Below are 23,191 nucleotides of genomic sequence, written 5' to 3'. Positions count from 1 at the left end.
AAATGAATAATGCATTTTGTAGGTATCTTTCTTCTTCATAATTTTCATTGCTCGCATTACATTATCTCTCCCGAGAGGTAATAACGCCACTTTCTGAGTGCCGATAAAAACTGGTAAGGGTAAGGTCACACTGGGCGTTTTCGGGAGATTTGGTCACCTGGCGACTAATCGACTCATCTTTGCGGCGACCAATCTCCCCAAACGCCTTCTCTCACTCTGCGCTGGCTAAAATGAAAAATTGCCGGTTGTAATCACTTCGGGCAACCTCGGAAAACGAATCGCCACGTGTGATTAGCACTGGCAATTTTTCATTTTAGCCAGCGCAGAGTGAGGGAAGGCTTTTGGGGAGACTGGTCGCTGTAAAGAAGAGGCGACCAAATCTCTCCAAAACGCCCAGTGTGACCTTACCCTTACAGTGTTGTTTTTATTTGAAGATAACAATGGTGATAGTCTTTAGTAAACCTTGTGTAAAAGCTTAGGTGAAGTGGATGTGATGATAATAACCATTATATATGTGTGCCAAAAAAATTGCAGTGGTAGAAGTGCTTTTAATTTAGTAATTCAGCTCTGGTGTTTTTTTTCTGCCATTTTTTCTGCCACAAGTCATTATCACCATCTAGTGAGCTTTAGCAAACATACAACATTTATTTTTGCACCAATAAGAAAGACATCAACACATCACACAGAACAACATTTCAGTGCAAGATTTGGGATCTGAATACCTTTCCAAGTTACAATATATCCAGAAACAAATATGTTGTTTTTCATTTGATTAAAGTGTAATGTCAATCAAGATGTGTAGCAAAAACAGTTACATTGAAATGAAGCATGATATAAAAGAGATACAGATGCATTCTGATATTTGCTGGTTCTAGGGAAAAAAACTCTCATAAATGGTAGCAAATTCCCAGTCCGGCTCAGCACACTAGAAAGCTGCTCCTGCAATTTCATTTTAAGGCTACTGCAAAGATCCTGCAAACTACTCTGAAAGGAACAGAAGAATTCTGAGGAAAATGAAGACCATTCCAACCCAAACAGTTAAACGATGTATAAAGATTTCACATAATATCCTTGGGGTCAAGGCACAAGGGCATTCTGCAGACAGAGAATTGCAGGGATCATGTTGCCTGATCCTACTAGCAGTTGCTTCCCATTTTAGTGAATGGAAAAACAGATGCCCCCATGGAACACATTATTTTCATTAAACAGATATCGCTTGGGAGCAGAGAAGTCAGCATTCCCAAGCAATAAGCACTTAATGGAAATGGTGTGTGCCATATGCTAAATGGAAGTGTGTTCTAACTGCCACAGTTCTACCCAAGAGGACAGCATTGATAAAAAATGACTTCTTATGCCTTCAGCTGCCTTTAAAAGCAGGAAAACTGTGAATAAATATTGTAAAATCAGTTTTACAAAATAATATTTTATGGGACTGTCATAGCTATAGCATGCCCGTCGTTAAATGAAAAATATGTTGCAGAGCACTTCCAGCTAAGGGATCTACCTTGTATCTAAACATCACAGTGCTGTCCAATATTTTTTATTGTAGTGTGCAGTTTTTTGTGATGTTATGTGGGCAATAAAAGTCACTCGGGAGGCTGCATCTTGGAGTAGGTCTTGGGACAGCTTTGGCCTACAGCTTAAAGTAGACAGAGAAATATTCACAAACATGAAATGATTTAACCAACTTACAGTTGTCTATTAAAACAAAGGTTCAGTTAGTCTGGACACAACAGCTCACGCTTATCTGTATAAGATATACTATAGATGTAGATTATTGAACTACAGGAGGGCCCATGTACAAACATGAACATTGACAGTATTTACAGAAGATATGATATACACTCATATGTGCTCCTAGCATGGATGCCAGAGAACCCTGGAACCACCACCAGGGGGTTACCTCAACGTGACGGTAATTTCAAGATTTTTTTACTGGGTTGCTCCAAGTGAATCAGATGCCAATACTATTAATATTGTCGTGTGATGGAAATGCTTTGATTCCAAAACATATACAGCCAGATACTATATTCTACTTTTACTGGTGCTGATACACCAAACTTGATCTCTTTGGATCTGAGTGTGTCTTGCCATGCGATTCTGCCATGTCCCCCATTCTTCACAGGTCACACCGAGTTCCTTCTAGTCCAGTCCAACAGCACTCCATGCTCCAACTGATTCTGAGGTTTCAGGAGACACTTCTATGTATTTCAGTGGCAGGGAAAGTTGAGATTTGGGTGCAAATTACTTACAGCAGGTGACCAAACTGGGGGGGGGGGGGTTAAATCATAGTGATTTTTAATAAAATGCAGGTAAGTTGAATGGATTACTGGGCCATTGTAAGCAAGTTGGGGTTCCCATAAACTAGCAGATACCTTTAATAACACTGGAAAGGCCCAGGGACTCATCATAGCTGTCAGACTTATTTCTTGGCATACTATGTATACAATATTGCTCACTAACCTATTCTGTTTTTTTAAATCCTGAGTGTATTTATTTGTTTATTTTGCAGTTTTGCCTGCTTGTTAAATCAATTTTATTGATTAATATGTGCTATGTAACTGTACCTTTGTTTTTCTCTCTTTCCTTTCTACAGCATTCATTACACTTATGTAAGAGGCGAGGCATTTTCAGGCGACTGTTGAAAAGCGCATCGCCTCGTGTGGTTAGCACAGGCGTTTTTACATAGGCGCCCATACAAAACTGTCGCCTGCGCCGGTCGCGGCGACTGGCGCGGCGCTTTGTCGCCGCGACCGCAAACGCGTGGCTATCTCCCCGTGTGGACTAGCCCTAAATGTATGTTTACTCTTATCTGACTACATTTTATCTAATTTTTACTCTTTCTCTGTTGGAAATCCTGGCGGCTGCTATGTAATCAGTAGATGCAAGTTCATGTGTTACATTCATTAAAAATATGGTAGAGACCCAATTGCTGTTTTTGTTTTTATCTTTAACATCCATGAAAAAATATTTTGCAGGTTATTACAGCGATTTGTTTTCTGGCATTACTTAGGAGAAATGTTTCAGTCAGTAACATATCAATAACTTGCAACCATAAATATCTGATCAAAATAAATATAGCAAAAATATTATCCCCTCCATAATTATCATTGCAATCCAGTGCCCATAATTATTGTCTAAAATGTTCACTGCTTCATTTGTAAATGTTAACTGTGTGTGACTGTTGGCACATGGGGCTTTCCAATTAAGTAGCCAATGGTGACTTATTCTATATATAGCTAATAATGATTTAAAGTGAAAATAATTGAATGTTTGTATCTGTAAAGAGACAGAATTACCATCTACCCCTATTTTTATTTTGTAAAGCTGGTTACACACGGCCTGATAAATACTACTGATCTGACCCCTCCAGATTGAGTTGGCAGCTTATTGGCCTGTGTATAGGGCCGTCAGGAAGTTCTGCCTGATCAGTATCTGACCAAAAATATGGCAGATTTAAATTAGGCAAGTTTAAAAAGTTTTTGGACGAGGACCGTATGACCTCATACTGTTCTCAATAGGCCCTCATTCTGATATGATGGTAGGCTTGGGAGCCAAAAGATAGGATTTTCCTTAATAGGAAAATATTTCCTCAACTTGCACATTTTTACTAAACTGAACCAAATAACTTGTTAGACCTTCAAAAAGTTCACCTTTGTTTGGTGCTTTTACACATTGTCATACTGTCATAATCCTGACAATTGTCTTTACACATCCTGTTTGCATATTACGCTAAGTGCTGTTGTTTGCAATAACCAAGGACAAAAGCATGCCCATTAGTGCTCAAGTGTGTAAGGGCATTAACAGTTGCATAAGTTTGCCCCTGCACAATGGATAAAAAAATCTGGCACAAGGTGTCCACATAAGTGGACACCGACCACAAGACAGGGGTTTATTATTCTGTTTTGAATATGTCACATCTTTCTCCAAGGCCTTCTTTGGTCTATTTTGTGTATTTTCTTTTGTGTGTTCCCCCAAATCACTTTTAATTTAATGCCAAGCCAAACAGAGGGGCCACATATGGTAGGCTGCCTTCCTGTTTGCTCATTTAGCGTGCAACATTCGGAAGAGCAGGAAATGAAAAAAAGCCGCAGCTTCCTCGCCTGCGATGCACTATGCACTGATGAGATTTTGTTAACTGCCCAATCAACAGACCAGATTGTACATGGATATTGGGTGGCTGGCATACACACTCATATTTTCATATAAAAATATTATTATCTGTGCATATATGGCCAGCTTTACTCATCATAATAATTTACCATCCCAGCATGTAGCTTAGTAGTAGCTCCCTCACAGTGTTGGTTTTCTAAACTGCTACAATTTGATACATTAATTGATACATTTCTCAGCAGCAAACAGCAGTGTCTATAGTATCTCCAATGTGGCAACTATTCTATCAAATATAACAGTTTAGAAAGGTGGCAAGCCATCTTACAGTTTATATGAGGGGGAACATGAAACTAACCTCAATTCATAAAAAAAAAATAGAAACCAATAAAAATAAAATCATTATTTCTGGTATGTGTCGGGAGTGCCCGATGGCGCTCCCATCTCCAGCAGGGCCGCATCCAAGATGGTGGTGCCCATAACTCTTGTGGGCAACGACGCCAGTGCTAAATAAGAGGATGCCAAGATCACAGGTTCAATGCCCGATTATAGGAATTGCTGCTTGTATTCCTGGGTGTTGTAAATTGATTCTAATTGTATTCCTAGACTTTGACTTCACATCCAGCAAACCTTATCGTGGTTGTTACAGAGCTCTCCCAACCTCGCTTCCACCTGTGATCGCTGGCTGCCGGTCCCTTCTCTACCAGCTTGAACAGTACTGCATTTTCCTCGCTTCTGAGCGCTGATCCAGATAGAGGAGGCATTCTAATATCAAAGTAGGCTTTTATTCAAGCACATATGTTAATATTATAGCAATGCGTTTCGTGCCTGTGATCTCGGCACTTCCTCAGAGTTGCCTGAATCCTGTTTACGCTACTTCCTGATCTCTTTGGTTACCACAAACTTAACCCTAGAACTTCCTCCTTGGTCAGGACTTCTCCAAGATTGGAGCTGCAAGGCCCCTGACAGTATGCTACTGTTATACACCTCTTTAAGCTATCCACAACTGAACCTCAGAATATTCTTTCTGCAGCGTCCTTCCAAAGAAAGATTGCTATCAACTAGTAAAACACCCATGACCACTGTCTACATGGCAGCTGCAAATGGGTCAGATGTCACTTGGCAATTGTTGATCTTGTATAAATAGTTCGTTTTCAAGCTTTGTGATCTTTGTACAGACTTCACATGAGTACTCTTCAGACGCTAAAAACCCTATCAATTCTAAGTAATGCAGTATTCAGCTTTACACTTCAATAAAACTAGTGTCACCAGTCCCAATGGCCAAAGTTCTGCCTGACACGGAAGCTTGACTTGCAAGTCTTTTGTACATAAATACTGACATCAAGTGCAGGTTCATTAATATTGGCTGTTTGTCACTATAAATATGCTTTTGCATACCCCACATAAGACAGGTAAGCTTAGGAACTTGAAAATGCTGATGGCATAGTGTTTTGGATATGAAAGTGAAAAGTGACTTGTCAATTTGCAGGCAGGCAGATGCAATGATCCTGGGCGCTATTCTGCCATCCAGCCTTACTTGCAACAAGCAGCACATAGTGGGAACTACTGCTCTGTCACTTTATAAACAGAAATAAAATAGTAAAATGAGAAAGCTCTATATTTGATTTCTAGTTCTATAGGGCAATGCACACTTGTTTGGTAAATACTTACCTATCTCAACTCCCACAACCCACTAAGTCTGTAGAAGCACAGACTCTGTTAGCAAATGGAAACTACCACCAGCCTCTTGGAGGAAAATAACGATAAGCACACATATGATTGGGGTTTATGACATTATTAAAGGACATTAACATCAAAAAGTTTAAATTTGTTCTGTCCTGTATTTTTCTCACAGCTTATCTTTTATGTGCAGTGTAAACATGTGCCCTTTTTTGCCATATTCACCTTGAATGGGTAATCCCCATGGCTACACAGTATCTTATTTATTTAAACTGTAGTAGTGTTTTATTAGTGTTTCTGAAAAAAAATAATTTTTAACACAAATGGTGGCCAAACGAGTGCATCTTATGTCCCTGATATGCCCACCAAAGGTGCGTCATATCGGAATAATCTGATCTTTTGGCCCTAGAACCAAATGATCTGATTACAAAAACTGGAATGGTGCTGTTGGGGCATGGACTGCATCAACGAGCCAATCCGGTCCTCAATCCGATGTGAAAATCAAACCTGCCAATTTAAATTTTTGGTGTTACTGTCTCTTAAATAGCAAACATATTTATGCTCACAAATGTATTATACATAGAAAAAAGAATGGTAATAGAATATGATTGATCAAATAATTTGAAAAAAAAAAAGCAATATATTTTTCTAAGAAACATAGTGGCTAGCTAAAAGCATTCTTAGAATTTTTATTCTATTGGACCTACCACCTGATTTATCCACAAGTAAAAGAAGCTTATATAGCTAGTACCAGCAGAAATTGCAGTATAATTACACCTAACATTAGAGAGCATCTATTTAATTCAAACATATTTATTTTTTAAAGCTGTTTAATTCAACATTGATATTTTTCCATCATTAATGCTTCTATTACTTGAGATTCAGCTAAGAACCAACCTTTTGCAGGGATGGCCTGGGGCTTATTTGCTGGCTAGCCTCTGGCCAACATTTCTGAAAGACAAAACTGCTATAAATTCCTAATGCAAATAAAATGATACAGAGCTTCTTGGATATATCAAGTGGTCCAATACCATAGTGTTGCAAAAATACAGCTCCGTGCCATTCTATTGGAATGAACAGCAGTATGGTTCTCTGCAATTCTCTTGCAGAGAACAGTACTATGGTTCCATGCAATGCTTTTGCAATGAACGGCAATATGGTTCCCGGCAATTCTGTTGCAATTAATAGCAGGATGGTTCCGTGCTATTCTGTTGGAATGAATGGCAATATAGTTCCGAACTGTTCCGTTAGAATGAATAGCAGTGAGATTCCATGCCATTCTTATGGAACTAATAGCAATATGGCTCCATGCCATTCCTTTGAAATGAATAGCAGTTTTAGTATTTTGCATTTCAGGTGGTGGTGTAATAAATTCCTTTAAATATAATAAAACTCAATATGTAAACTGTCAGTCTTTAAAAGTTCATATCTGTTAAAGATAAAACCAGTAAAACCAATAACTTGCTTATCTTTTCCCAAGATCAACAACTTTTCTTCTCAATTATAATCTAACCTTTGATTTAATTTTTGGTATATACAAAATCCATTAAACCTGGATCAGCAGATCTCCGAGACCAGATTTTCATTTACATTAGAACCTGATCCAATAGTTTTCTACATTTGTTTATAGCATCTGTAGCAATCTCTTTCAACACTTTCAAATATACTTTTGAATAAACCAACAATTGATTTAAACTCGCTGCTGTGTGATGACCTTTATCATAATAATGCTGGCCCCATTAGGCCCCAATTCCTGGACAGTGATGATCTCATGGGCAACATTTCATGATGGATCAGGCTATTGCTAGGCAGAAGTATGTGTAGTTCCTGACCATACATGTGCACTGGGCCATTAGTAGAACCAGTCGTTTTAGTCTTTGCTTGGTCTGTTGGTCATAAAGGTTTGTTCATCTTAAATCACATGTAGACTTTTAATCTAAAACATCACAAATTTCCCTTGCATACACCTTCCCATACTCCACCAGAATGAACATGGTTGCACTTACTGAAATAACTTCCCACTTCCCAGTCACTATTTAGCTTAGCTGTTTTTATATACAAATGTTTTCATTTTAATAATTCTAGACACTGCATTTGAAGCATTTACTCCTGTAGGGAGCCTTACCCATTACAGAATCTAAAAGCCATATTTTATTCTAAATGCTCTGTCTGTTGCAGTTGTTTGAAATGTAAGTCACAGCTGCTGCATGCAACTGCAGAGACCACCTACGCACCCTGGTCGTGCCAACAATAAACTCCCATGTCTAAATGCACTCGGGTGCAAAAATAAAGCAGCCATGTCAGAATCATATAGTTCTAAAGGCCAGTGTAGCAAATATTCGCTCAAATACAACCTGCCACATTTTAAATACCATTCAATACAAAGTTATAAAAATTAGAATATACAAAACATACCATAATGCTTCTCTAAGAGAGTGATTAAGGCTTTGCCAGAGAATATAAAATGGTGGCTTGACTGAGAAGGCAAATCTTATGGGTATTGAAGGGATAAAGAACACTGTGAGCAGAAGCAGCATGTGTGTGTTGGGAATGTATAATATATTCATTGGAAAGGCTAATACAATGGTCTTATTTCAGTTAGTAACATGGATAGAGCAACAGGTAAGCATGTACTGGCATAAAATTGCATAGGCAGGCTGTAACAGTATATATATATATATATATATATATATATATATATATATATATATATATATATATATATATATATATATATATATATATATATATATATATATATATATATATATATATATATATTAATATAGTTAATAGCTCACTCCTGTGTATACCCAGACAGGCGTAGTGTCTGCCTTATAGCAACAGTGCAGACACAAGGGGCTGAGAAGAGCTTATCAACCCTGTGTGATGGTACTCTTAAGGATAGCAGGGTATTTACTATTAAAGTAGTTCTAAAATGTTTCTTTCAATAGTGGGAATAGCATCAATATCACTAAGGGACATCCTGGGCAGTGTTGTTTTAAAGAAGATACCCTCCAAATACACAACCCAGCTCTTAGCTCTGACACCCCAAGAAGCTAATGGTGTACTTGCAGAAGCACTGGATCTATCAGTCACACAGGGCTAGGGGCAGACCAGTCCTCCTATAGGCAGGCATATAACTGTAAAGATTATGCCAGCCTATATGAAGCTAGTGCCACCCTATGCACATAGTGGCTGTCAGATCCAAGGGTCATTGAACTACATAGTTAAATGTGTATAAGCCCAAAGGCAATGATCAATGCTTGTTTCAGGGTTAAAGGAAAACTATACCCCCCAAACAATGTAGGTCTCTATTAAAAGATACTGAGTAAAACAGCTCATGTGTATAACCCTGCTTCATGTAAATGAACCATTATCATAATAATATACTTTTTTAGTAGTATGTGCCATTGGGTAATCATAAATAGAAAATTTACATTTTAAAAAATAAGGGCCGCCCCCTGAGATCGTAAGATTCACTGTGCACACATACAAACCACATGTAAGGTCACATGAGCCAATTAACAGACAGAGTTCTGCCTTTTGCTTCCTCAAAAGGTAGTATTTCTGGTCAGGTGATCTCTGAGGCAGCACAGATAGAGTCACGAAATGGTGGTTCAAGGCAAGAGATGTAAAAGGGCAATATTTATGTAAATATATATTCCAGTTTGGTAAGATTCTTTAATATGTCATTCAATTTGATGTAAACTATCTGTTGCTTAAGTATTCATTTTGGGGGTATAGTTTTCCTTTAAGTAAGGTATTTTATTTTGTCCTCATTCTTTTTTATACTAACATGAAGGAACGCTTCAGTATCACTTATTGAAATGGGTTATGTGTATTTTCTTCTGACAAGGCTCTCGTGTACTTATTGCAGAAATACTGCAGTCACTATTAGTGATCTATTACTAACATTTAGCAGTAGAAAGGCATACTTGTAAATACAGCAGTTTCACTGCTTCCAAGACACAGAGATCCATTCATTCATCCTAACAAATGTGTATAGACAATTTATCATGCCTAGTGCATCCTTGCACAAGAGAGCATAATATAATTCCCAAGCTATAGCCAGGAGCAACTAACCAAGTGCGATTTAACAGAGCACTGACCTACATCTCACTTATATTATAGCCTTTGGGCAAAAGCACACAAGGCACTTTGATCATTGCTGATCAAAGTGCCACAGATGGCCATGGTTCACTTCATGACATGAGTAGGCCTCAGCCTGTGAATGATGCATGAAAGTGTATAATGAAGCATTCCCAAGCAGGAATCATGAACCAAACCCAACTTGTTGCACTTTTCATTGAAGTTACAGGAAGATATCCACTGAGATATCCAGCATTTTGAACTCTGCTACTCAGTAGGAAGGTTAGACTACAAGCTGGCACTGCAGAAGGTCATTTCGGTGAAGGAGCCCAGGTGTAGGTTTCACTTCAGTTATCTCTTGGCTGCCCACCCACTTGCTTATATCAGCTTTTGGAATCGGGGTGGAAAATACTGGTTATAACTTATCCTAACAGTGACCTATGTAGACCCACTGGGAATGGACCACATAAACAGCACAAGGTAGTCTTTACCTGATAGGAATTTCATGTCTGGCCTGTTGATATCTAGTTGATCCCTAGGTAAACATCAGTTGTGCAGACTACTGTTTTTACATCATACAATGGGCAATATGCTGCAGATTTAATCTTGAGTCAGTCAGCAGCTAATACTGTATGAGCCTGTATATGGCAAACTTTACTTTCAGGTTCAAGTACCCAGAACACAGATATGTGCACTTCATTTGCAGTTCACAATGGAAATAGAGTAGGAAGACACTGTCATTGGAATCAAGGTGAATGACTGCATGTAGGGCGTCCAGCCACCAAAAATGGCACATTGGCCCTATTTCATAAAACTGATTCAAATAAGTGGTGTTTAACAGACAAAATAATATGAAACACGACACAGAAAACATGAAGCATAAATAACAACTAATACTCAGTAAAGTAATTGAATTGCCTTCTTATTTATGGCTATATCAGCAAAATAAACTGTATTATCAGCAAAATCTATTTTGTTCCATCACAGAACATGATGACCACGAAAAGTTCACCCAGACAAACAAGTGCCAAGTCCATTGCAAGAAGCAGCCTCTCCAAGTGAGGGATTGTGGCACCCTTCCCCCTCTCCTGCACTACAATACTGTACATTTCCTTGTAATTAGACCTCACGTGCTTCCTGGAAGCAACATATATAGATACATCTGCACAAGGGGGACTAGTGTGTGTTTGTGTATATACTGTATCTACATATACGCACACACATATATATATATATATATATATCTATATGTGTATATGTATATACAGTATATATATGTATATATACACACACACACATATCCATACTGATAGAAATGAGGATTTTTAGTATATGTTATCTATGGCTACAGGTAATTTATGAAAAAGGTTTAGCACACCAATCTAAATGCCCTACCCTAGCACTAACCCTGCTCACTTTAAGATGATCTGGGGGGGGGGGGGCTGACTGCTTCTGAGTCCTAAGGGCCATTGAAACAGTTAAATAAACATATGGGGGAACATATGCATAATATATGCAGTTTTACCGCCAACCAACCACCCCAGTTTTTTTTTAAAGGTCCTCAGAGAGCCGGAATATTGCAGGACTGGGAAGGAAAGAGTTAAGGTGTCTCAAAACTACACACACCCCTCCCCCCACACTGTTTCTGATAGTGAGCTCCTAGGTCAGGGATTCCCCTTCTCACAGTCTGGGTTCTGAAACACACAATCATAACAAAGGCATAACACAATGTACAATGCCGGCTCTGTGCACGGAGAAACATTCATGAGCAAACACAATTAGTTTAGGAGAAGGAAATAATAACAATATTCATTACACTTGCCCATCCCCCACCCACCTCCAACAAAAACAACACTCCCAGCTAGGGAACAGGTTTATCCAACCTGCTCCCCCCAGCCATGGTTGACAACAACTCCCAGCAACCCCTGAAACCCCCTGCCAATAATTAATCAACTCTGTAGGATGTGTCCAGTTTTACAGGGGCAATTTGACAACCCTACTTACTATACACACTTTATCCCCACTACATGCCCCCTTCCCCCTCCAGGGGGGAGGGGTGAGGGTCACACGCCCCACTGTCCACCCAAGCCTCTGACAAAACAAGAGACCTACCTTGATTTTGTTGCAAAGATAAGCAGCTCCCTCCCCAAGCAGATACACAGCTCCAAAGCCTGGTAATATGCAGTTATTACCCTGGTGAAAAAAAGGGGTGGGGGTGGGGGTGCAGAGCTGGGGAGAGGAGGGGGGTAAATCCAAGAGATATATGATGGGGGGAGGGGGCAATTGCAAGTGATTAGATTGGAGAAGAATTGAGGCAGAATGTAAAAAGCTGTTACTAAGAGAAAGAGCCAAACGTTTCAGTGCAGCCAACGGCTCTTAGACACTCAACACTCGGAGGTGACCAGCAAGGCAAAAGTGAGGTAGGCCAGCAGTCACTGCTGCACACAGCAACATAAACCCAGCCAAGAGCTGGGCAGCCACAGCACTCTCATATTCCAAAGGGAAAACAAACACACCAGGGCTGAGAATTTATCCGCTGCCTGCTTGGGAAAAAGGATGAAGCAGAGACAGCTCCCTCTCTGTCACTGTCCTACAGTGCAGAGAAGCAAAATAAGCCTTAGCTCACCTGACAAGCTGGGGGGAGGGGATGTCTGTGTATGTGGGATTCTCAGGCAAAGCTTTCATTTGTTTGCCTCTCTGCTCCTTTATAAATAAGCATTGTCAAGGGAATCGCATCAAAGGAAATTCTTTTTGGCCTGCAGAGCTTGCAATCAAAATGCATTATTATTATATAACATGTCTTTTTTTTATACAGCACCAACTATACAACAGATGGGTGTATTCATGTAAATATATAAACACAAATTATACACAATAGTCATTAGAGCTGACCTCACCCTAAACTTTTTTTTTTGCATAATGAAAGAATAATAAATGTAATTCAAAGCAACTTTCTCAATATGCATTTATTAAAAATGTTCAATGGTTTTAAGGCTATTTGTTAATGTAACAACAGCAGTAGCTGGTTGTTTATATTCTCCGCACTCCTGGCTCTGACTCCTGAAACAATGTAACATAAGCCAGCTGATTAACAAACCTGGAGGAGAACTGGCTTCTGCTACGTTGTTTCAAATGTCACAAGCTGCTTTCAATTTCAATTTGATTTTCAAATACATTTAAAAAAACATTGACATTAATGTATTTTGAAAAGTTGCTTACATTTTTATGAAGTTGGACATTCCCTTTAAATATCTTTGTTGATGAGGGAAAAAATAACGAACTGCTTTCTGAGAAAACCAAAACTACAATCATTAAGAGTTGCGAACAGTTTCTCACTCAAGACATAAAGACAGCTCTGTAAATTAGTATCGGGGGTTATTTACTAAAACTATTTTTTTTTCTCATATCCAAAGCTGGCCATGGATGCAAAGATCCAATGGTTCAAATCCTCAAATGATCGGACTTCCCCATCTCCCGACCTGCCACTAACCATTCCGATCAAATAAAGTAGTAAAAGAACAGATCAGCCGATTTTCTGCCCCTGACAGCAATCGTACAAAAGTAATGTCCGACAAAGCTGGTGACTGTCTCCCACTGAAAATCGTACGATCGTCATTACATGCAGATCGTGCGAATCCTCGATTCGTACAATTGGATCTTTGCGTCTATGGCCAGCTTTACCAATAACAAACTCAACCTAACTCCCATCCACAAATTTGCCTAATTTACTAATAATTAAACTCTAAAAAAATCTGATTGAAAAAAAAACCTCTAAAAATTTGAGGTTTTTATGAATATCTCAATTGTTTAGAGTTTCTAGGCTTAAATACCTTGAATTTTTTAATGTCTATGGGCTTAAAACTTGAATATCAAGTTTTTGATCTAAAACCATCGTCAAATACCTCAAAACACCCAAAAATCAAATAAAAATTTGAGGGTTTTTTTTTAGTGAAAAAAATTTAAAATTTTTAAAGAAAGCTCGACCTAGATCCCTGGCTGTATGTATGTGCTGCTATCATCAGAAATATAGAGAAAATAATACTTTCATCCATATTCAATTACCTGTATGACTAGTTGTGCTGAACCCTCAAAAAGCTGTAGATTTCTGCTGAGTCTATAGAGAAATAAATGCAATGATAACAAAATGTATTGCATTCATTATGAAATGGACTTTTGCAAAGCAATTGAATACCATTGAACTTTAGTCAAATAAAAGTTTGCTTTGTTAATATATTTTTTCATAAAGATGGCCCAGCCACTATCTTCTGTCACTGGACATCACTTCCCTTGAGGTAGTAGCAGTAGTACTACAGTAGTAGTACCATAGTCTACAATTCTTTAATGCATTTATATATCCAGTCACTTATTAAATCATGTCACTTCCACCTAAGGAACATACAAAATATGATCATTTATCACCCAAGATGCTGCCAAAATTCTTATTCACTCTCTGGTCATATCATGTCTAGACTACTGTAACTCTCTTTTAATTGGCCTTCCCCTCTAAAGACTGTCACCTCTCCAGTCCATAATGAACACTGCTGCGAGGCTCATAAACCTCAGCAACCGCTCCTCTGCCTCGCCATTCTGCCAATCCCTACACTGGCTTCCTCAACCTTTCAGAATCAAATTCAAATTAATGACCCTGACATTCAAAGCACTTCATAACTCTGCCCCACCCTACATCTCTGATCTCATTTCTATATACTCACCCAACTGCTTGCTACGCTCCTCTATTGACCTGCTACTCAACGCTTCTCTCATTACCTCCTCACATGCTTGCATTTAAGACTTTTCAAGGGCTGCACCCCTCCTCTAGAATTCTTTCCAACGGTCTGTCTGACTTTCTCCCAACCTTTCTGCTTTCAAAAGATCTCTTTGCATTTCTTTAGAGAAGCCTGCCCTCACTCTGCTTAACTACCAAATTCAATACCACATACAGTACTACATCTCTCACACACTTAATTCTGATCCTGCCCACTCCCACACTATGTGTCTTATACTCTTCTCTTTAGATTGTAAGCTCCTTTGCACAGGGCCTTGCTCACCTTTTGTACCAGTATTGGTTGTGATGTATATAACTCCATATGTTCTATGTATGTAATTAATTTATTTAGTTGTATAAATTTCTCTCTACAGCACTCCAAATTCTTGATTAAAATTTGCCTTTATTTATTCCATTCAAGCTTGATAAAGAGTGGAGTGCCACTCGAAACGTTGTATACCTATGCTGCCCTAAGATGGAATAAATAAAGGGGAATTTTAATCAAGAATTTGGAGTGCTGTCTGTAGAGAGAAATGAGTTCAAGTTATAACCTTGGTGAACAGGTTATTTGACGTCCACCCATGTAGTAAACTACAAAGTAATTGCGGTTTGCCTGGAATTTTTATATTTAGTTGTATAAACACATTTACTTACAGCGTTGTGAAATATACTGGCGCTATATAAATAAATGTTAGTACATATTTTTGTGTATTATCTAATGGCCTGACTTGAAGACGCTTTAGACTCTTACCATGATATTTGGTCTTTTTTGGAGATGTTCAAGAAAGATCAACATATACCTTCAGACTAACTCAACCTACTGCTGAAATTAGGAACTGTAAATTTTCCAGCTAACAACTTTGCTTGAGGATAAGTCTAGGATTATGAGAAAACATCACTGTTGGCTACCTGTATGATGTTGCATTGTTTTTTTCTTTAATTTTGTAAAAAAAAAAATAAAGAGAATTATTTTTGTCCTACCCTTAAAACATTTATTCTGAATTCTGAACACAAGCTACCTTTCAGACAATTTTTGGTGTTTTGCCTGAAGCTGTTTTCCAAATCACTCTGTGAGCCATAAGTCTAAGAAGATATCTAAATGAAATGATAATGGATTGCTTGTTTTGATTGATCTGCTTTTATGTCTTCATATGAAAAAAGGGTTAAATACTGAAATTTGCTAACTTTTAGGTCAAACATTAAGTTTCTTTTTTGACAAATGTTTTCTGTGTCTGTCTTTTCTCAGCTCAAGTTTTAGCTTGGAGTCAGACAATCAAGTTGATTTTGAATGGGTTTTAAGAGAAAGCTCTGCAACCATTTCTGGAAATATATACCCAATTTGTGACACAGAACAGGCATGGGGTGAACTCTATCAGTGACAGTATTGGTGAAACATACTGAGGACTTTTTATAAGTACTGTGGGAGTAGTTTAACAAAATAAGTCTGAATAGTAAGTGAATATCCTTCACCTTTTGCCGAGATGTTGACAGTTCTGAATATATGGCCTGAACTTTACTCTCTGGAAAGTTTGTGGAAAATTGTAAGAATAAATATGACTTGTGGAGGCAGTGGGTTAATGTTGAGCAACTAATCAGTGTGTGCAGAATTGGCTCTGGATTGCCAGGGCTGTTCTCAGCATTGTCCCTACATTCTATTCCCAGTATTTTCTCCAGGTTATTAATATAACATAGATTATAAATCACCAGCAAAATATGAAGCGCTTAAGAATGCACTGTAAATTTTTTGTTTAGACTTAGTAAAAGAAATGTCTATAAAAGTTTCTGTGCTTTTAGTCATCATTGTTTGTAGTGACAACAAATTACAAATGGTCATTGGAAATTTTGATTTGTTTTTTTGATCTGCAGGATCTTCATTCTAAGTACAAAAACAACTTCCTCTACCTCTACCCATTACAAGTCTATCTAATTCTAAAAACTTGATTAAATAACACTGTGAACAAAACATAAATGCATAGATTTCATATTCTGCTCATTATTTTCAATGCATCTACAAAAAAAATCCAAATGAAAAAATTGCTTAAATATTGCTTAGGACATCTCCCATTGACTTCTACATGAACTTGCAAGCTTTTAGGTGTTGAAGGTTTACATTGGCACACATTTTTGCACTAATATATGCACATTAAAGTTTTGAGTTCATGAGTTTAAGCTCAAAAAATAAATCCAAGAGCAGTTCTCAAATATTGATAAGTCAGCCCCATAATCTGCCAATGCCAATTCCTGGGTTTCAACACATTGAGGTAAGAAGTATTATAGGAGGAGTCCTATACACTTTGAAACAATCACTATAGAAGTTTCACTTGGGAAAAAAAGGTGTTTCAGTTGTGGAACTGCCTCATGAAACATATCAGAGGAAACCTTTATTTATATAATCTTTTTTAATTTCTAGCTAAATTATTTACTGGAAGAATTACAAGGCTGCAAGCAGTATGGAAGCACTCCCTCATATAACAAAGAAAGAAAGATGTGCACAAATGATAAATATACTATTTAGATATTACTTTGATACACTGAACATTGGATCTCTGTTGGATTTGGTGGATAAATCAAAATGGATATTGCTATAAGGAATAACATAATCCATATTGTAAACTTTAAGGATAATATAAATCACAGAGGAGTTCCATTAATGTATAAAGGTGTTATACAGGTCATGGATATAATGTATGGGATATTGATGGCTCTTATGTACTATAATAGGATATCATGTGCATAGGTTGTTTTCTATCTATAGCATTAAGTTCTTTTACTTTTTGTGCCTCCAGTGGGGATGAATCACCTTAGCTGGATAACAGTTTTGTATACACTGATGGCAGTAAAGCTGAAATAGACCATCCTTTAATGTCTTAATTTATGATGTATAATTTATGACTAATGCTTTTGTAGCATCAGTTGTACTTTTAATATATGCTACTTCATTAGAATTAACTTTACATGATTTCTACTGTGCAAAATAGTACTTTTATTCATTTTAGAAAACAATCTATTTAATGTGATCAGATTTGATCAGACAGTTAAAATGATTAGATTTGCAAGGTGTGTAAATGGTGCAATATTGTCAGGCATAGGTCACCAGACATACCATGTTCTCTTAAAGGAAAACTATACCCCCAAAATGAATACTTAAGCAACAGAGAGTTTATATCAAATTAAGTGGCATATTAAAGAATCTTACCAAACTAGTATACATATTTAAGTAAACCTTGCCCTTTTTAAATCTCTTGCCTTGAGCCACAATTTTGTGATGGTCTGTGTGCTGCTCAGAGATCACCTGACCAGAAATACTACAACTCTAACTGTAACAGGAAGAAGTGTTGAAGCAAAAGACAGAACTCTGTCTGTTAATTGGCTCATGTGACCTAACATGTATGGTTTGTTGGTATGTTTGTGTGCACAGTGAATCGTATGATCCCAGGGGGTGGCCCTTATTTTTAAAATGGCAGTTTTCTATTTATGATTACCCAATGGCACATACTACTAGAAAAGTATATTATTATAAAAATGGTTTATTTACATGAAGCAGGATTTTACATATGAGCGGTTTTATGCAATATCTTTTTATCATTGTTTGGGGGATATAGTTTTCCTTTAATACAAAGCTGAGTGCTGGCAAGAGGATTTGGTGGAATTAGGGTGGTGATAGGCATTAGAAACAGGTGTGCATATAAAATATTTTCTTTAGTGCCTATACTACATTTAGAGAGAGTGCTAAATCTTTGTGCTTTCATAATGCAGTGTAGGGTTCTGATCTGTGTTTTCTCAAAATGTAGTGTAGGCCCCAGGCAAATACAAGAGGTCCTCAGCACTCAACCCATTATCAATATATTTAAGATATTGAGACATTTTGTGCATACTGCTACTAAAAATATGCCTTACCCTTTAAACAAAACAGGGATTTTTTTTGTCCATATATTGCAATATATTTAGGCTGACCAACTACGTCAAAATCATCCCATATCTGGCCAGTCCTACTCTCAATTTTCATCTGATTCATTAAGAATTATATTGCTTCATTATACATTTTACACAGGGTCTAAGTTTTACCTGCAACTTACTTGCTGTTTTCAAGGTTAAAACTCCCCAACATGGTTGCCCTTTTATTGGCTACCACTGGGATCACCTGACTATAGCTGGGAAGGGTAGGAGCTACAACATGGAGCTGGCCACTGCTCCTGTATAAACTATAACAAACAAGGGAATGTTGTGCTCACCACTAATAAAAAAAAAAACAATTAGTGTAGGCACCAGATCTGCATGTAGTTAAGGCAACAGATCTGAGCTCTTTCAGAATGTAATGTAGGTGCTTTTCAAAAAAAAGGGTCTAAAAGCGCAGATATGCTGGTGGGTCACAGAGTATGAGACCCCGGGCCTCTGAACACAGAATTATTTGATATTCTTTATCTCAAATACGAGTGGGTTGCTCTTTATCTAAGATGACACTGGCATGATGCTCACCATAGCCAGGAGTCTTTAGGGATGTCTTAAGACCTGTTCTCCAATGGTAAGTATTTTTTAGTTCCATCTGCCCTAACCTACCAAGTAGCACCTACCAGTCAAGTGTTGTCTGTGACAAAAGGTAACTGACAAATTATACACACCTGGTAACTTAGCTATTAGCACCATCACACAAGCAAATCTACCACACATATATTAGTAGTTTTGAACTTAGTAGGTCTCAGTATTATTTAAAAATATTCATATTTTTGTGACTATATTAACATTGTTTATTTAGTCCTGTATTTGTGTATTCATTGATTGAACATTTGTATAGCAAGATACATATATAAAAAAATACTGAATACTTGCTCATTCGCAAAATGTTCACAGGAATTCATTTTGATAGCTTTTTATTGCCTCATTTGAATATTGACAACATTCCTAAAGGACAATGATTTCTCATTCAGTTGTATATCTTCTTTCAGTCCTTGGCACAAAAACCCCGACTTCAGGATAACTTTTGTCCTATTTAGTGTTTAGGGAGCATTTGGGTTCAGTTGAACTGTAAATACTATTAAAAAAATAAGTTGATGCTCAGGCTAAACATGCATTATATTAAACCTTTATATTACAGTATATTATATTACGTTTTTATTTGTTTACTTGTACTTTTACTTTAATGCTGTTATGATTATTTCTGTTGTATTTAGAAAATCTTTAAATAAAGTCTACATATTATAATTACATTAATGGAGTATGTGTAGTGAGGCTTCTTTTTGAGATTTGTTGAGAAGGGCATATGATCACAGTCTCTTTCTCTTATATATAGATAGGTGTTTTTGTCATTAACCTTGGTGTGTGTGACATAATTATAAATTCAATGGCCATGTTGCCAAACCAACTTTTTTGTTGTCTCCAAAAATATTTTTGGTCTGCCTATACGCCAGCACAAAGAGGTTGCACAAAGCCCTCACTCCATGTATTGTTTTATATGGACATTGTCTTATGACATCCTCCCCCTAAATCATATTTAACTTTACCCACATTAAATAGGCCGGGATGAAATGCAGGATTTGTTTTCTTATGGGGGGATGTAATAAAAGTCAGTAATGGAAAAACTATTCGCAATGTGAAAAGTTAGGCCTTTGCGTGAACAAATTTCCCTTTGCACAAATTTAATATAACTTTTGTAAACCTGGAAACTGTTTATCAGCGTCTTCCAACAGTGGAAGAAAGTTTGCAAATGTTATAGTTTGTGCCAATGCGCAGTGAATGTAATAAAACGTCTTACTGAAAAAGTTATGTTTGCTCCAAAGTGCGCAATTAAAATTCTCAATGCACAATTAAAATTCACAATGCAATAACAGTTTAAGGAAGAATATTACACTGCAAAATGCAAGTTTTTATTCTTATTGGTGTGAATTGTTTTTCTCTTTGCGACTTTTATTACAGTCCCCAATAATGTTTTAAACAATCAATCTATTTGCAAGAACGTGCTTTGTCTGTGTGTCCTGTGACTTGCTATTTTAAAATGTGTATTGGCAAATCATGCAACAACGAAGCAAAGAAGAATTGCATGATCTGCGGGTTTCCTCTGGAAAAGAAAAGGAAAATCTATAAATAACAGTCCATGAACTGAATATAAAACAGCCTGTGTTCTTGGCATAGCATCTCTTCCTTTTATAAAAGGCACAAATTGAAGCAGCCTGATTTTCATTAGATTTCACTTGCTTTTTACTTTCTCTAAATATATGCTTCTTGTTCTCATCCACACATAGTTTTCCCATCATATGACTCACCAACAACTATATCAACCTGTTAAGTACAGATGTACCTTAAATGAATACTCTGTTTCAAGCAATGCTGGACAGTCTTCTGCCCAAATAAATCCAATTGTTATTTTCATACGTAAATATGTTGCATTATAAAACTGGACTGTTTTCTCTGCCTTGCTGAGCTTTCAAAAAATTGCAATTTAGGTAAAATGTCAGCCATAAAACTTGATAGAACTGCTGCTTTGTGAAATAAATTAAGGGAAATTGATTGCATAATAAAAAAAAAAATTAAATAGTGTTTTTCACTATTGTGGGTGAAAAGTACTGTATGTTCCTTACAGTGCATAGGTGGGCATGAGAATACTTATTTCTGTGCCAGTATTTACAAGGATATATTTTGCTAATTTTGTGTTTCCTATCGTTGTATGTTTTTTTTCCATATATAACGGAAACCTTATTCTTTGGGTTGAGCAGTGGTGAGCTATAGGGGTAATGTAATGTTATCAAGGAAAGATGGCCATGACATCACTTCCTGTGCAGCCATGGTAACAATTCTTCACATTTCTCACAGTGACATTTGTTCAGCATGGATCAGCACTGCTATTAAATACATCAAATCACCTTTACTTTATATCTGTGCAACTTGTTTTTTCATTTATCTCTGGGGACCTTTAGCAAGAATATATTTATATCTACAAATGATTGCTTCTGATACTGGGGCTGGCTAGGCAAATATTAATTAGGCAGAGATCTGAGGAAAATGCCTGTTTACTATACTAGATATTCCTGGAAGCCCAGTCTTGACGTTTAATTAGGGTGGGATTTAAGATGAACACATATTTGCTGCCCTAGCTATTCTTGTAATTACCACAGAATAGTGGTTTACACTAATGTTTCTGCACATCTGTAATGTTGCAATGAGTTAAGGGAGGCATGGATCAAATGTTGGACTTCAGTGGTATATTTATATATATATATATATATATATATATATATATATATATATATATATATATATATATATATATATATATATAAAATCAAACAACAACATCAGTTCTTTTTAAATAAATAACCTTTTCACTTTTAAGAGCTGCGGACATTGTTGTTTGGTTATTCCATACTTTATGACTGCACCCAGGCACTTCAATTTTTTTTGTCGGCTAATTTTAATTCACAGGTGGTCAGGGGACTGCACGGGTGGTCAGGGGTCTATATATATAGCATTAAAATTAGCCGACAAAAAAATCAATGTCCGCAGCTCTTAAAAAGTGAAAAGGTTATTTATTTAAAAAGAACTGATGTTGTTGTTTGATTTTATTTATATATATATATATACAAACGAGCAAAAATAGTAGCGCACTCCTGGGTTTTCTCATATAAAAAATTAATTTATTATGTCATTATTAAAATGGTCAGCAATCGACGTTTCGGCTCGTGTCCAGAGCCTTTATCAAGATTACACATCCACATAAAAACACTGTTTAAGTACACACTGCCCCCTAAGGGGTGTGCCCAGAGTCCCCCCAACCACCAATCACCACATCCCATTAGGCATCATCACTCCATAGCCATCTTAGTTATGTTCCCAAATTAACCAACTCAAATTTCCAAGGCATATGGGTATTCCTATGGCACATAATGGGATTATCTCCATGTCACAAATACAATGACAGATACAAAAATATATTGAAAATACTCCAAACATGAAATATTAAAGGTCAAACACGGGTTTTAAATCTGAAGTGCATAATAAATCTCAGACCACAAACTTCCATGAACATATAGCCATTTTATCTCTGACTCAGGAAACAGTTAAAGAAACATTGTTCATTCAAACCTTTTGGATACATAGTGCCTAATCTCCTTATCCAATATGTTTCCCGTTGTAACAGTAACCTAGATCTATCGCCACCCCGTCTAGGTTCTGGGACATGATCGATAGCAATGTACTTGAACGTGGGCAATCTATGTCCCTTTTCGAGGAAATGTTTAGCCACTGGCTTAATCGACTTACCATCCCTATAGGCTGTACTGATTGCGGACCTATGCCCGTCCATGCGTAATCGCAGTGTCATATCGGTCTTGCCAATATAGGAGAGACCACAAGGGCATGTTATCATATATATGACATGAGTGGTTGTGCACGTAATACGATGCTTGATTTTTATTTTCTGTCCCGTATGTGGATGGTGGAACGCCTCCCCTGGTGACATATACCTGCAAGATGTACAGCTAATACACCTGTAACACCCCGGTTTCCCAGATTTGAGCCAACCAGACAGTGTTTTCTGGTAGCATCGTATTGGAT

The 23,191-nt window shown here is 37.2% G+C and overlaps 1 protein-coding gene across 1 annotated transcript in view; it reads right to left on the bottom strand.

Annotated features, from left to right (window-relative positions):
- Positions 1-12,379, bottom strand: part of tbl1xr1.L (transducin (beta)-like 1 X-linked receptor 1 L homeolog) — a 60,807-nt gene extending 48,428 nt beyond the window's left edge. The window contains exon 1 of the mRNA XM_018261739.2: positions 11,995-12,379. The gene's annotated coding sequence lies outside the window, so the exon portion shown is untranslated. The remainder of the gene's footprint in view (positions 1-11,994) is intronic.
- Between the last annotated feature and the right edge of the window lie 10,812 nt (positions 12,380-23,191).

This window comes from Xenopus laevis, chromosome 5L (genome assembly GCF_017654675.1).
Source record: "Xenopus laevis strain J_2021 chromosome 5L, Xenopus_laevis_v10.1, whole genome shotgun sequence".
NCBI lineage: Eukaryota > Metazoa > Chordata > Amphibia > Anura > Pipidae > Xenopus > Xenopus laevis.
This window is presented reverse-complemented; position numbering and strand designations above follow the sequence as displayed.